Raw genomic sequence first — 14,051 nt, forward strand, 5'->3', positions numbered from 1 at the left:
AGGTTCGTGATTAATAAGGGGACCAGGGGTTATTGTGAGAAGGCAGGAGAATGGGGATGAGGAAATATCAGCCATGATTGAATGGCGGAGCAGACTCGATGGGCCGAATGGCCTAATTCTGCTCCCATGTCTTATGGTCTAAGTGCGGTTGCTGGGTTCCGGGTATAGGGTGGAGATGTGGGTATCAAGTAGCGTGCTCTTTCCAAGGGCCGGTGCAGACTAGATGGGCCGAATGTCCTTCTGTACTGTAAATTCTATGATTCTATGATTGTGTATCCTGCTTGCAACCACAGTATCTGCCACGCAGAGCTCGACCATTATCAATCATGTCGCCCCTGAGTCCCGACATTAACCAGTAATCAAAGCATCACCCCTATCTCCTCCAGTTACCTACGTTGCCACTGGCTCTCTGCAGTTATTTCCTCGTCCCTTCCCCTCACCGTCTGCCGCTGTCTTCCTCTTGCATACAAGATTGTTCAGAACTTCCCGTGTATTATTGGAGGAACAATTATCTTAATGCGCCTCTGGAATGTTTGACCCATTTGAGAAAATCAGTCATCCTCAACAAATGGTGAGAAATTGCCCCAGTCTCAGGTCTAATGTTATTGTTTGATTTCCTTCCTGACAGTGAACATATTGACGGCAATTATACTTTATCGCGGAAAGTGTGGTCTCTCCAAATGTGTCACACGTTACCTGTTAGCCATGGCACTGGCGGACCTACTGGTCGTTGTCCTCGATATTATATTCAGACACATTCCAATTGTCTATGATGAACTATTTTTGTTCCTGCTACATATCCCTGTGTGTAACATTCACGCTGTCCTACTTTATGCGGCCATTGATTGTTCGGTCTGGTTCACAGTTACTTTCACCTTTGATCGATTTGTGGCCATTTGTTGCCAGAAACAGAAAAGTAAATATTGCACTGAGCAAATGGCGGCTGTGGTTCTGATAATAGTGGCTGTGCTCAGTTGTTTAAAGAACATCTTTTGGTATTTTATGTTAACAGGTCAGTATTTTCTCGGGAACGATCCTTGGTTTTGTCACGTAACAATGAATAATAGGAGATCTCGTATGTGGGTAACAATCGAGTTCCTGCACCACATTCTAACCCCATGCATCCCCTTTGTCCTGATTCTGCTTCTCAATATTTTGACTGTCAGATATATTATAGTGACCAGCAGAGCCCGAAAGCGACTGAGAGCTCACTGTAGTGAGGACAACCCCAGAGACCCTGAAATGCAAAGTCGTAGGAAATCCATCATTTTACTGTTTGTTATCTCAGTAAATTTCATATTGTTATGGGCACTTTTCATGCTTTTTTCTATATGGAACAGGATGTGGTGGATGGGGTACAGAGTTGTATGGATAGATTATTTTGTGCAGGAAATAGGCTTCATGTTGCAGCTCCTGAGTTCCTGCACCAATAGTATAATTTATGCTGTGACCCAGACAAAGTTCAGAGCGCAGTTAAAGAGTCTCCTGAAATATCCGTTTTCGAAAGTTATTCAGCTAATTCGATGCCGGAAGTAACCGAATCAAGGATTTTCCAGAAAATGTTCCATTTTATTGCGATTGTCAGCGGAGGTTGTCGCCTGTATGTAACTCATGTAGCAGATCTGTATCCGGACGCTTGGCACTGTGAATAAAGTACCAAGGCTGGAACTGTCAATAGTCCAATCGTGTATTGCTGTGCTTGTCGCTGTCACAGTGGAGCAGACAATGTCCTACTACTCTGATAGACTTTTGACATTTCCTGAAACATTAAGGCACTTTACTAATCTGAATTTCCATGTCTAATGTTTAGAGCCCATTACAACTCATAACACATTATAATCCTTCGCAATGCTATCCAATCAGTTATAATCTTTCGTTTTACTTTGTGACAAGTTGTAACCCTTGACAATCACTCAGGAAAAAAGTTTTATGTCTTGATGAACCGGTTAATCACTTAATACATACTAAGATCCCCGCCTAGACCCAACAGTGGCTCGGATACTGGATGATAAACCCGAATATTTTATTTTAATTTCGTAAGGCTGTCAGGAGCGATTGCATGAAGGAAAAGGACATTGAAGCAAATTTTATGACGAAACAGCATTATAATATTTAAATAATCAGACCAGAAAATATCTTGAAATTACTCCTGCTCAATGCATTGAATACACAATTCTTATTTACTATCTTCAATCCCATGCAAACAAAAAGTCAGAAAAACATGTCAGATCTCAATTCACTTTAAAAAACTCGTATTTAGAAATATCTGCTTGACAGAAATGTCATCTGAGAGTGTTTCAAACAAAAAATCTGATTTATAGAAGAATCAAGTGGAAATTAGAAGATAAGAATTTAAAGACATAAGAACTAGGAGCAGGAGGAGGCCATCTGGTCGCACGATCCTGCTCCGCCAATCATTAAGATCATGGCTGACCCTTTGTGTACTCAGCTCCACTTACCCGCCCGCTCACCATAACCCTTAATCCTGTTACTGTTCAAAAATCCATCTATCTTTGCAGCAGTGCTCTGAAAGCTGGTGTTTGAAACAAACCTGTTTGACTTTAACCTGGTTTTGTAAGACTTCTAACTGTGCTCACCCCAGTCCAGTGCCGGCATCTCCACATCATAAAAACATTCAGCAAGGTAGCCTCAAATGCTTCACTGGGCAGGTAGTTCCATTGATTCACAACGCATTGAGTGAAGAAGCTCCTCCTCAACTCAGTCCTAATTCTGCTGCCCCTGATTTTGTGGCTATGCACCCTCATTCTAGTTTCATCCGCCAGTGGAAACCACATCCCTGCTTCTATGTTATCTATTCCTTCATCGCTTTATATATTTCTTTTTTTTTAGAGAAATACTGCACAGAACAGGCCCTTCGGCCCACGATGTTGCGCCGAACTTTTGTCCTAAGTTAATCATAGAATTTTGGACAATTTTTCATGGCCAATCCACCCAACCTGCACATCTTTGGACTGTGGGAGGAAACCGGAGTACCCGGAGGAAACCCACGCAGTCACGGGGAGGGTGTGCAGACTCCACACAGACAGTGATACAAGTCAAAATCGAACTTGGGACCCTGGAGCTGTGAAGCAATTGTGCAATCCACAATGCTACCGTGCTGCCCTTAAGAAGTTAACCTACACTCCATTATTCTACCCGAATCCAAGTACCTATCCAATAGCCGCTTGAAGGTCCCTAACTTTTCCGACTCAACTACTACCACCATGCCCCCACTACTCTCTGGGTAAAGAACCTACCTCTGACGTCCCCTCTATATCTTCCACCATTTATCTTAAATTTATGTCCCCTTGTAATGGTGTGTTCCACCCGGGGGAAAAGTCTCTGACTGTCTACTCTATCTATTCCCCTGATCGTCTTATAAACCTCTATCAAGTCGCCCCTCATCCTTCTCCGTTCTAATGAGAAAAGGCCTAGCACCCTCAACCTTTCCTCGTATGACCTACTCTCCATTCCAGGCAACATCCTGGTAAATCTCCTTTGCACCTTTTCCAAAGCTTCCACATCCTTCCTAAAATGAGGTGACTAGAACTGCACACAGTACTCCAAATGTGGCCTGACCAAGGTTTTGTACAGCTGCATCATCACCTCACGGCTCTTAAATTCAATCCCTCTGCTAATGAACGCTAGCACACCATAGGCCTTCTTCACAGCTCTATCCACTTGAGTGGCAACTTTCAAAGAACTATGAACATGGACCCCAAGATCTCTCTGCTCCTCCACATTGCCAAGAACCCTACCATTAACCCAGTATTCCGCATTCAGATTTGTCCTTCCAAAATGGACAACCTCACACTTGTCAGGGTTAAACTCCATCTGCCACTTCTCAGCCCAGCTCTGCATTCTATCTATGTCTCTTTGAAGCCGACAACAGCCCTCCTCACTATCCACAACTCCACCAATCTTCGTATCATCTGCAAATTTACTGACCCACCCTTCAACTCCCTCATCCAAGTCGTTAATGAAAATCACAAACAGCAGAGGACCCAGAACTGATCCCTGCGGTACGCCACTGATAACTGGGCTCCAGGCTGAATATTTGCCATCCACCACCACTCTCTGTCTTCTATCGGTTAGCCAGTTTGTTATCCAACTGGCCAAATTTCCCACTATCCCATGCCTCCTTACTTTCTGCATAAGCCTACCATGGGGAACCTTATCAAATGCCTTACTAAAATCCCTGTACACTACATCCACTGCTTTACCTTCATCCACATGCTTGGTCACCTCCTCAAAGAATTCAATAAGACTTGTAAGGCAAGACCTACCCCTCACAAATCCGTGCTGACTATCCCTAATCAAGCAATGCCTTTCCAGATGCTCAGAAATCCTATCTTTCAGTACCCTTTCCATTACTTTGCCTACCACCGAAGTAAGACTAACTGGCCTGTAATTTCCAGGGTTATCCCTATTCCCTTTTTTGAACAGGGGCACGACATTCGCCACTCTCCAATCCTCTGGTACCACCCCTGTTGACAGCGAGGACAAAAAGATCATTGCCAACGGCTCTGCAATTTCATTTCTTGCCTCCCATAGAATCCTTGGATATATCCCGTCAGGCCCGGGGGACTTGTCTATCCTCAAGTTTTTCAAAATGCGCAACACATCTTCCTTCCTGACAAGTATCTCCTCAAGCTTATCAGTCTGCTTCACGCTGTCCTCTCCAACAATATGGCCCCTCTCATTTGTAAATACTGAAGAAAAATACTTGTTCAAGACCTCTCCTATCTCTTCAGACTCAATACACAATCTCCCGCTACTGTCCTTAATCGGACCTACCCACACTCTAGTCATTCTCATATTTCTCACATATGTGTAAAAGGCCTTGGGGTTTCCTTGATCCTACCCGCTAAAGATTTTTCGTGCCCTCTCTTAGCTCTCCTAATCCCTTTCTTCAGTTCCCTCCTGGCTATCTTGTATCCCTCCAGCGCCCTGTCTGAACCTTGTTTCTTCAGCCTTACATAAATCTCCTTCTTCCTCTTAACAAGACATTCAACCTCTCTTGTCAACCATGGTTCCCTCACTCGACCATCTCTTCCCTGCCTGACAGGGACATACATATCAAAGACACGCAGTACCTGTTCCTTGAACAAGTTCCACATTTCACTTGTGTCCTTCCCTGACAGCCTATGTTCCCAACGTCTGCACTTCAATTCTTGTCTGACAGCATTGTATTTACCCTTCCCCCAATTATAAACCTTGCCCTGTTGCTCGCACCTGTCCCTCTCCATTACTAAAGTGAAAGTCACAGAATTGTGGTCACTACCTCCAAAATGCTCCCCCACTAACAAATCTATCACCTGCCCTGGTTCATTACCAAGTACTAAATCCAATATGGCCTCCCCTCTGGTCGGACAATCTACATACTGTGTTAGAAAAGCTTCCTGGACACACTGCACAAACACTACCCCATCCAAACTATTTGATCTAAAGAGTTTCCACTCAATGTTTGGGAAGTTGAAGTCGCCCATGACTACTACCCTGTGACTTCTGCACCTTTCCAAAATCTGTTTCCCAATCTGTTCCTCCACATCTCTGCTGCTATTGGGGGGCCTATAGAAAACTCCCAACAAGGTGACTGCTCCTTTCCTATTTCTAACTTCAACCTATATTACCTCAGTAGGCAGATCCCCCTCGAACTGCCTTTCTGCAGCTGTTATACTATCTCTAATTAACAATGCCACCCCCCCCCCCCCACCTCTTTTACCATCCTTCCTAATCTTGTTGAAACATCTACAACCAGGGACCTCCAACAACCATTTCTGCCCCTCTTCTATCCAAGTTTCCGTGATGGCCACCACATCGTAGTCCCAAGTACAGATCCATGCCTTAAGTTCACCCACCTTATTCCTGATGCTTCTTGCATTAAAGTATACACACTTCAACCCATCTCCTTGCCTGCAAGTACTCTCCTTTGTCATTGTTACCTTCCCCACTGCATCACTACGTGCTTTGGCGTCCTGACTTTCGTCTACCTTAGTTGCTGGACTACAGATCCGGTTCCCATTCCCCTGCCAAATTAGTTTAAACCCTCCCGAAGAGTACTAGAAAACCTCCCCCCCAAGATATTGGTGCCCCTCTGGTTCAGATGCAACCCCTCCTGCTTGTACAGGTCCCACCTTCCCCAGAATGCGCTCCAATTATCCAAATACCTGAAGCCCTCCCTCCTACACCATTCCTGCAGCCACGTGTTCAACTGCACTCTCTCCCTATTCCTAGCCTCGCTATCACGTGGCATCGGCAACAAACCAGAGATGACAACTCTGTCTGTCCTGGCCTTTAACTTCCAGCCTAACTCCCTAAACTTGTTTATTACCTCCACACCCTTTTTCCTACCTACATCGTTGGTACCAATGTGCACCATGACTTCTGGCTGCTCACCCTCCCCCTTCAGGATCCTGAAGACACGATCAGAGACATCCCTGGCCCTGGCACCCGGGAGGCAACATACCTTTCGGGAGTCTCGCTCGCGACCACAGAATCTCCTATCTATTCCCCTAACCATTGAATCTCCTATTACTATTGCTTTTCTATGCTCCCCCCTTCCCTTCTGATCCCCAGAGCCAGACTCAGTGCCAGAGACCTGGCCGCTGGGGCCTTCCCCCGGTAGGTCATCCCCCCCAACAGCATCCAAAATGGTATACTTGTTTTGAAGGGGAACGGCCACGAGGGATCCCTGCACTGTCTGCCTGTTAGTTTTCTTTCCCCTGACTGTAACCCAGCTACTCTTGTCCAGTACCTTTGGTGTGGCTACCTCCCTGTAACTCTTCTCTATGACCCCCTCTGCCTCCCGGATGATCCGAAGTTCATCCAGCTCCAGCTCCAGTACCTTAACACGGTCTCTGAGGAGCTGGAGTTGGGTGCACTTCCTGCAGGTATAGTCAGCGGGGACACCAGTGGTATCCCTCACCACCCACATCCTACAGGAGGAGCATGCAACTGCCCTAGCCTCCATCCCCTCTTACTTTACAGAATTAGCTGCCCCTTGGACCAACTGGACCTCCGCCCTCCGACTCTACTTCCAGTCAGCTGTACTCTAAGCTCCTGGCTCCCTTCACGCTCTTTGATAAATATAGGAAATTAAATGTAAGGAGCACCTTACTCCCTCCTCACCTAACTCCCTCAGTCACCAAACTCTCACTGTAGCACTCAAATGCCACAAGCTCAGCACTCCAGTGCAAACAAAAAAAAAAAAATTTCTATAAGATCTTCCCTCAATCTTCCAAATTCCGATGAGTATAGATACATAGGTACATAGAAGATAGGAGCAAGAGGAGGCCTTTGGCCCTTCGAGCCTGCTCCACCATTCATCACGATCATGATGATCATTCAACTCAATAGCCTAATCCTGCTTTCTTCCCATAGCCTTTGATCCCATTCTCCCCAAGTCTATATCTAGCCGCCTCTTGAATACATTCAAAGTTTTAGCATCAACTACTTCCTGTGCTAATGAATTCCACAGCCTGATCACTCTTTGTGTGAAGGAATGTCTCCTTATATCTGTCTGAAATAGTTTACCCTGAATCCTCAGACTGCGACCCCGGTTCTGGACACACACATCATTGGTAACATCTTCCCTCTATCTACCCTGTCTCGTCCCGTGTAAATGATATAGTTCTTTATGAGATCCCACCCTAATTCTTCTGAACTCCAGTGAGAACAAACCCAACCTAGTCAATCTCTCCTCATATGATAGTCCCGCCATCCCAGGAATCAGTCTGGTAAACCTTCGCTGCACTCCCTCGAGAGCAAGAACATCCTTCCTCAGAGAAGGAAACCAAAACTGCACACAATACTCCAGGTGTGGTCTTACCAAGGCTCTGTATAACTGCAGCAACAAATCCCTGCTTCTATGCTCGAAGCCTCTCGCAATGAAGGCCAACACAATTAGCCATCTTTACCACCTGCTGCACTTGCATGTTTACGTTCAACGACTGGTTTGTGCACCAGGTCCCGCTGCACACCCCCCTCTCCCAATTTCTAACCATTCAAGTAGTAATCTGCCTTCCTGTTTTTATTCCAAAGTGAATAACCTCACACTTATCTAAATTATACTGCACCTGCGATTGGTTTGCCCACTCGCCCAACCTGTCCAGATCATGCAGCAGAATCCCTGCACCCTCGTCACAATTCACCCTCCCACCCAACTTTGTATCATCTGCAAATTTTGAAATGTTACATTTTGTTCCCTCATCCAAATCATTAATATGTGTTGCGAATAGCTGGGGTGCCAGCACCGATCCCTGTGGTACCCCACTGGTTACTGCCTGCCAATTTGACAAGGACCCATTAATCCCGACTCTTTGTTTCCTCCCTGCCAACCAGTTTTCTATCCACCTCAGTACATTTGCCCCAATCCCATGTGCTTTAATTATACACAATAATCTCTTGTGCAAGACATTGTCAAATGCATTATGAAGGTCCAAATACACCACATCGACAGGCTCTCCCTTGTCAACTGTACTGGTTACATCTTCAAAGAATTCCAACAGATTTGTCAAGCATGATTTCCCCTTCATAAATCCATGCTGACTCTGACTGATCCTGCCACTGCTTTCCAGATGTTCCGCTATGAAGTCCTTGGTAATAGATTCAAGCATTTTCCCCAATACCGATGTTACGCTCATGGTCTATGATTCCCTGCTTTCTCTATCCCTCCCTTTTTGAATCTCGGAGTGACGTGAGCCACCGTCCAATCTGCAGGGACAGTTCCAGAGTCTATAGAATCCCGGAAGATGATCACCAAAGCGTCCACTATTTCCAGAACCACCTCTGCATTCTGGGATGCAGATTCTCAAGCCTTAGGAATTTATCCGTCGCCAATCCCATCAATTTTCCCAGTACTATTTCTCTACTAATGTTGATCTCCCTCAGTTCTTTCCTCTCACTAAACATTTCAATTTCCAGCATTTCTGGTGTATGATTTGTGCCCTCTTTTGTGAAGAACCAAACTATGTATTCAATTTGTCAGCCATCTCGTTGTCCCTTATTGTGCATTCCTCTTGTTGTTGAAAATACGGAAAAATGTGTCATTTGAAACATGGCAGTCTGGCCATATCTGGTCTGAGAGAAACATGAGAGGATACAGGGAAAGATCCCATGAAGGGTTACTAGCAGCTGCAAAGAGCAGGATTAAAAAATGCAGATTCTTTCTCTCAAGCAGGCTTAGCAAACACAGGATTCTTGTATTAAGCTAAAAACAATGGCTCACACCTTCATTGAAAGTAACTATCTTAGGAAGCATCTGGAAAAGCATGGATGAGAGTTTCAATTGAATTAAGTGACAAACGTTTAAAACAGGCAGGTCTTTCAAGTCATAACCAAGTGAAATTTTAGCATACAGCTAAAAGCAAATGTTTCACATCTTCATTGAAATTAACTCTCTTAGTAAACAGCTGGAAAGAATGGATGATGTTCAGTTGAATTTGGTGTCAATTCTAAGTGTGAAATTCTACTAACATCAAGTAAATTAAAGAAAATTGGAGACAACCTGTCTATGAGAAACATAATTTAAAGTCAAAATCAAAGGCAAAGTTATGAGCTGGGGACAATTGGAAAATTAAACGATTGAAATGTTATGTTCTTATGTTCTTATGTTCTTAAATGACAGAAATTAAAAGTAACAAGTAACACCTATTGAAACCAAAGCATTCTTTGAACATCACAGAGGACAATGTAATTAGATCATGCCCAAAATGAATACTTAGTTGTATTAACATGTTTAGATCAAAGATACTTTTTAATCAAAGTGAAATAAGTTAATTTACAATAAGGTAATAAAAACGTAATAATTGTTAGAAAGAGAATATAAACCCAGGGAGCAGACCCAGAAGGGGACCAGAACGCAGAGAGAGGAGAGAAGCATATTCAGCTTTCACAGCTCGGTCATGGGAAAGACAAGACGAACAACCAAGCTTAAACAGCTATACATCTAAGGAAGACTAGAATTTAAACAGGTGTCGGAGTCAGCTGAGAGATAGCTAGCAGAGCCAGCTCTTATTGCTCAATACATGGGATCGACAAGACACATCAATGGAGCTAACCAGCGAATACAGCTTTATAGAAGACCAGACTTTAAAGAAGATTGATTGTCAAGGTGGGCCTGAAGGTCCCTTCAACCAATCAGCAAGATCCAGAGGCAAGATCTTTTTACATTTCTGTAAATAAAGTGTTTGCAGCTTTTAAAAGAAAAAAATAATAATAAAATAACTTAACTTAACCTGAAAAAGTGGTTATTCCTAAAGTCTACTTTACTTACTTAGCAATGCAGGATCCAGGACATCGATGCTACTAAGTGGTAAGTAGATAAAATCTTCGGTGAAGGTATGGGTTATACCGGGGGATAACTTGAAAATATAGTTTGACCTGAATAGCACCCACTGAAGCCTGCATCGGAGTCAGGGAGTGAGAATCCCTGTTCACCATTTAGAATGTCGGCCCTTTTTGGTATAGGGGGGATTCTAAGAATAGTGGTGCGTTTTCAAAATCAACCTGTTTCTGTCTGTAGGCGGCCTACATTTGTCTTTACCAATCTCTTTCTCTTCACATACCAATGGAACATCTTAGTGTCAGTTTTTATGTTCCCTGCAAGCTTCCTTTCCTACTGTACTTTCCCCTTCTTAATCAATCCCTTTGTCCTTCTTTGCTGAATTCTAAACTGCTCCCAATCCTCAGACCTATTATTTTTCTTGGCCAATCTGCATGCACCTTCCTTGGATCGGATACTATTTCTAATTTCCTTTAAAAGCCATGGATTGGTCCTCTAACCCACTTTGCTCTTCCGCCAGACAGGAATGAACATTTGCTATAGTTCCCCCATGCGTTCCTTAAATGTTTGCCATTGTCTATCCACTGCCATCCCTTAAAGTAACTCTCCCCAATCTATCAAGGCCAACGCACGCCTCATATCTTCATAGTTCCGTTTATTAAGATTCTGCACTCTAGTCTCTGAATCAACTACTTCACTCTACATCTAGATTTAAAAAATTCTATCATGTTATGGTCGTTCATCCCAAGGAGTCTCGGACAGCCAGATTGGCAATGATTCCCTTCTCATTACACAGTACTCAGTCTAAGATGGCCTGCTCACTTGTTGGTTCTTCCACATATTGGTACACAAAATAAATCCCTCATACACTCCAGGAATTTCAACTCTACGGCACTGTGGCTAATTTGATTATTTAGAAAAACATAGTTTGATTAAATAGTGATTGATAGTCAGCATGGCATTGTGAGGGACAGGTCATGCCTCACAAGCATCACTGAATTCTTCGAGGACACATTGATGAAGGTCGGGTAGTGGATGTGGTGTATATGAATTTCAGTAAGGCATTTGATAAGGTTCCCCATGGCAGGCTCATTCAGAACGTTATGGGCATGGGATACAGGGAAATGTGGCTGTCTGGATACAGAATTGGATGGCCGAAAGAAGACAGAGATTGGTAATGGATGTAATGTATTCCACCTGGATGTTGGTGAAAAGTAGTGTCCCGCAAGGATCTGTTCTGGGACCTCTGCTCTTTGTGATTTTTATCAATGACTTGGATGAGGAGGTGGAAGGGTGGGTTAGTAAGTTAGCCGATGACACAAAGGTTCTGGGAGTTGTAGGTAGGGTTTTTGCAGGTTACAACAGGACATTGAAAGGATGCAGAGCTGGGCTGAGATGTGGCAGATGGAGTGCAACCTTGATAAATGTGGTGATTCATTTTGGAAGGTCAAATTTGAATGCTGAATACAGGGTTAAAGGCAGGATTCTTGGATGTGTGGAGGAACAGAGGGATATTGGGGTCCAGGAACATAGATCCCTCAAAGTTGCCACCCAGGTGGATAGGATTGTTAAGAAGGCGTATGGTGTGTTGGCTTTCATTAACAGGGGGATTGAGTTTAAGAGCCGCGAGGTTTTGCTGCAGCTTTATAAAACCCTAGTTAGACCACACTTGGAACATTATGTCCAGCGCTGTTGACTCATTATCGGAAGGATGTGAATGCTTTGGAGAGGGTACAGAGGAGATTTACCAGGATGCTGCTTGCACTGGAGGGCATGTCTCACGAAGAAAGGTTGAGGGAGCTCGGGCTTTTCTCACTGCAGCGAAGAAGGCAAAGATGTGACTTGATGGAGGTGTACAAGGTGATGAGAGGCATGGATATAGTGGATAGCCAGAGACTTTTCCCCAGGGTGGAAATGGCTATCACGAGGGGACATAATTTTAAGGTGATTGGAGGAAGGTATAGGGGTGATGTCAGAGGTAGGTTCTTTACACAGAGGTGGTGGAGTCAGAGTCATTAGGGATATTTAAGCGACTCTTAGACAGGCACATGGACAACAGTAAATTGAAGGGGTGTCGGTTAGGTTGATCTTAGATTAGGATAAATGGTCGGCACAACATCGTGGGCTAAAGGGCCTGTGCTGTACTGTTCTGTGTTCTATGTTCTGTGAAGATTGAAATCACCCATGATCACCGATAATCCATTATTACATGCATCTCTAATTTCGTGTTTAATGCCATTCCCAACCTCACCACTGCAGTTTGAGGGTCTATATATGACACCCACTAATGTTTTTGCCCCTTGGTATTTCTCAACTCTACCCATACAGATTCCATATTGTCAGAGCTAATATCCTTTCTCACTATTGTGTTAATTTCCTCTTTAACCAGCAGTGCCACACCATCACCTTTTCTTTTTTGCCTGTCCTTCTAAATACTGAAAACCCTGGGACATTCAGTTCCCATCCCTGGTCACCTTGCAACCATGTCTCTGTAATCCCAATTATATCATTCCCATTTATATCTATCTGCGCGATTAGTTCATCCACTTTATTGCAAATGCTCCGTGCATTAAGGCTCAGAGCCTATAAGTTTGTCTTTTTCACATTGTCTCTATTGCTCCCAATATTTTTCTCTGTTGCCCTGTTTGAAATTAGCCTTGGTTTCTCCACCTACCTCTTTTCTTATTTACTTCTCTACCTTTTCTTTTTGTACCTCTTTCTCTAACTCCCTGCATAGGTTCCCTTTCCCTGGCATATTCACTTAAACCCTCCCCAACTGCTCTTGCAAATAGGACATCAATTCCAGTCCTGCCCAGGTGTAACCCGTCCAGTTTGTAAAGGTCCCACCTCCCCCAGAACCGGTCCCAATGCCCCAGGAATCTAATGCCCTCCACCAGACCCCATGGGCGCGATTCTCCTTCCCCCACGCCGGGTGGGAGAATAGCAGGAGGGTCTCCCGACATTTTTCAAGCCCCCCCCCCGCTATTCTCCACCACCCCCTCCCCCCCACGCCGACCCATGCCACGAATCGCTGCTCGCCGTTTTTACCGGCGAGCGGCGATTCTCCGAGGCCGATGGGCCGAGCGGCCGGGCCTTCGCACCCGTTTCAACACGGCAGCAAACACACCTGCTCGCTGCCGTCGTGAAACGGGTGCGAGATGTCTGTTTGGGGCATCTGGGAGCCCGATTGGCACGGCAGTACCACGGCCGTGCAAAGGGGGGCATAGGCCCGCGATCGGTGCCCACTGATCGCGGGCCGTGCGTCCGTAATGGAGACACTCTTTTCCCTCCGCCGCCCCGCAAGATCAAGACGACACGTCTTGCGGGGCGGCTGAGGAAAAAGACGGCAACTGAGCATGCGCGGGTTGGCGTTATCCAACCTGCGCATGCGCGGCTGACGTCATCGGCTGCGTCAGCCGGCGTGACTCTTGTCGTGCGGCCTTGACGACCGTCGTCAAGGCCGCGCCGCCGTGACGCACGGGGCTGTGCTCCTAGCCCCGCCTGGGGGGGGAGAATCGGCCCCGGAAATGGGTGTGAAGGCTGCCGTGGGTCACGGCCTGTCCCACGGCAACCTTTACGATACTCTGCATTTGCGGATGAAACTCGCCCCATCTCTTCAGCCACATATTAATCCTATATATCCTGTCATATCTACTCTGACCAGCACGTGGCACCGGTAGTAATGCTGAGATCAATACCTTTGATGTCCGATTTCCTGGCTCCCTGCATTCTGCTTTTCAGACCTCATCCCTTTTTTAAGTATGTT

Source organism: Scyliorhinus canicula, chromosome 21, assembly GCF_902713615.1.
Source record: "Scyliorhinus canicula chromosome 21, sScyCan1.1, whole genome shotgun sequence".
NCBI classification, from domain to species: Eukaryota; Metazoa; Chordata; class Chondrichthyes; order Carcharhiniformes; family Scyliorhinidae; genus Scyliorhinus; species Scyliorhinus canicula.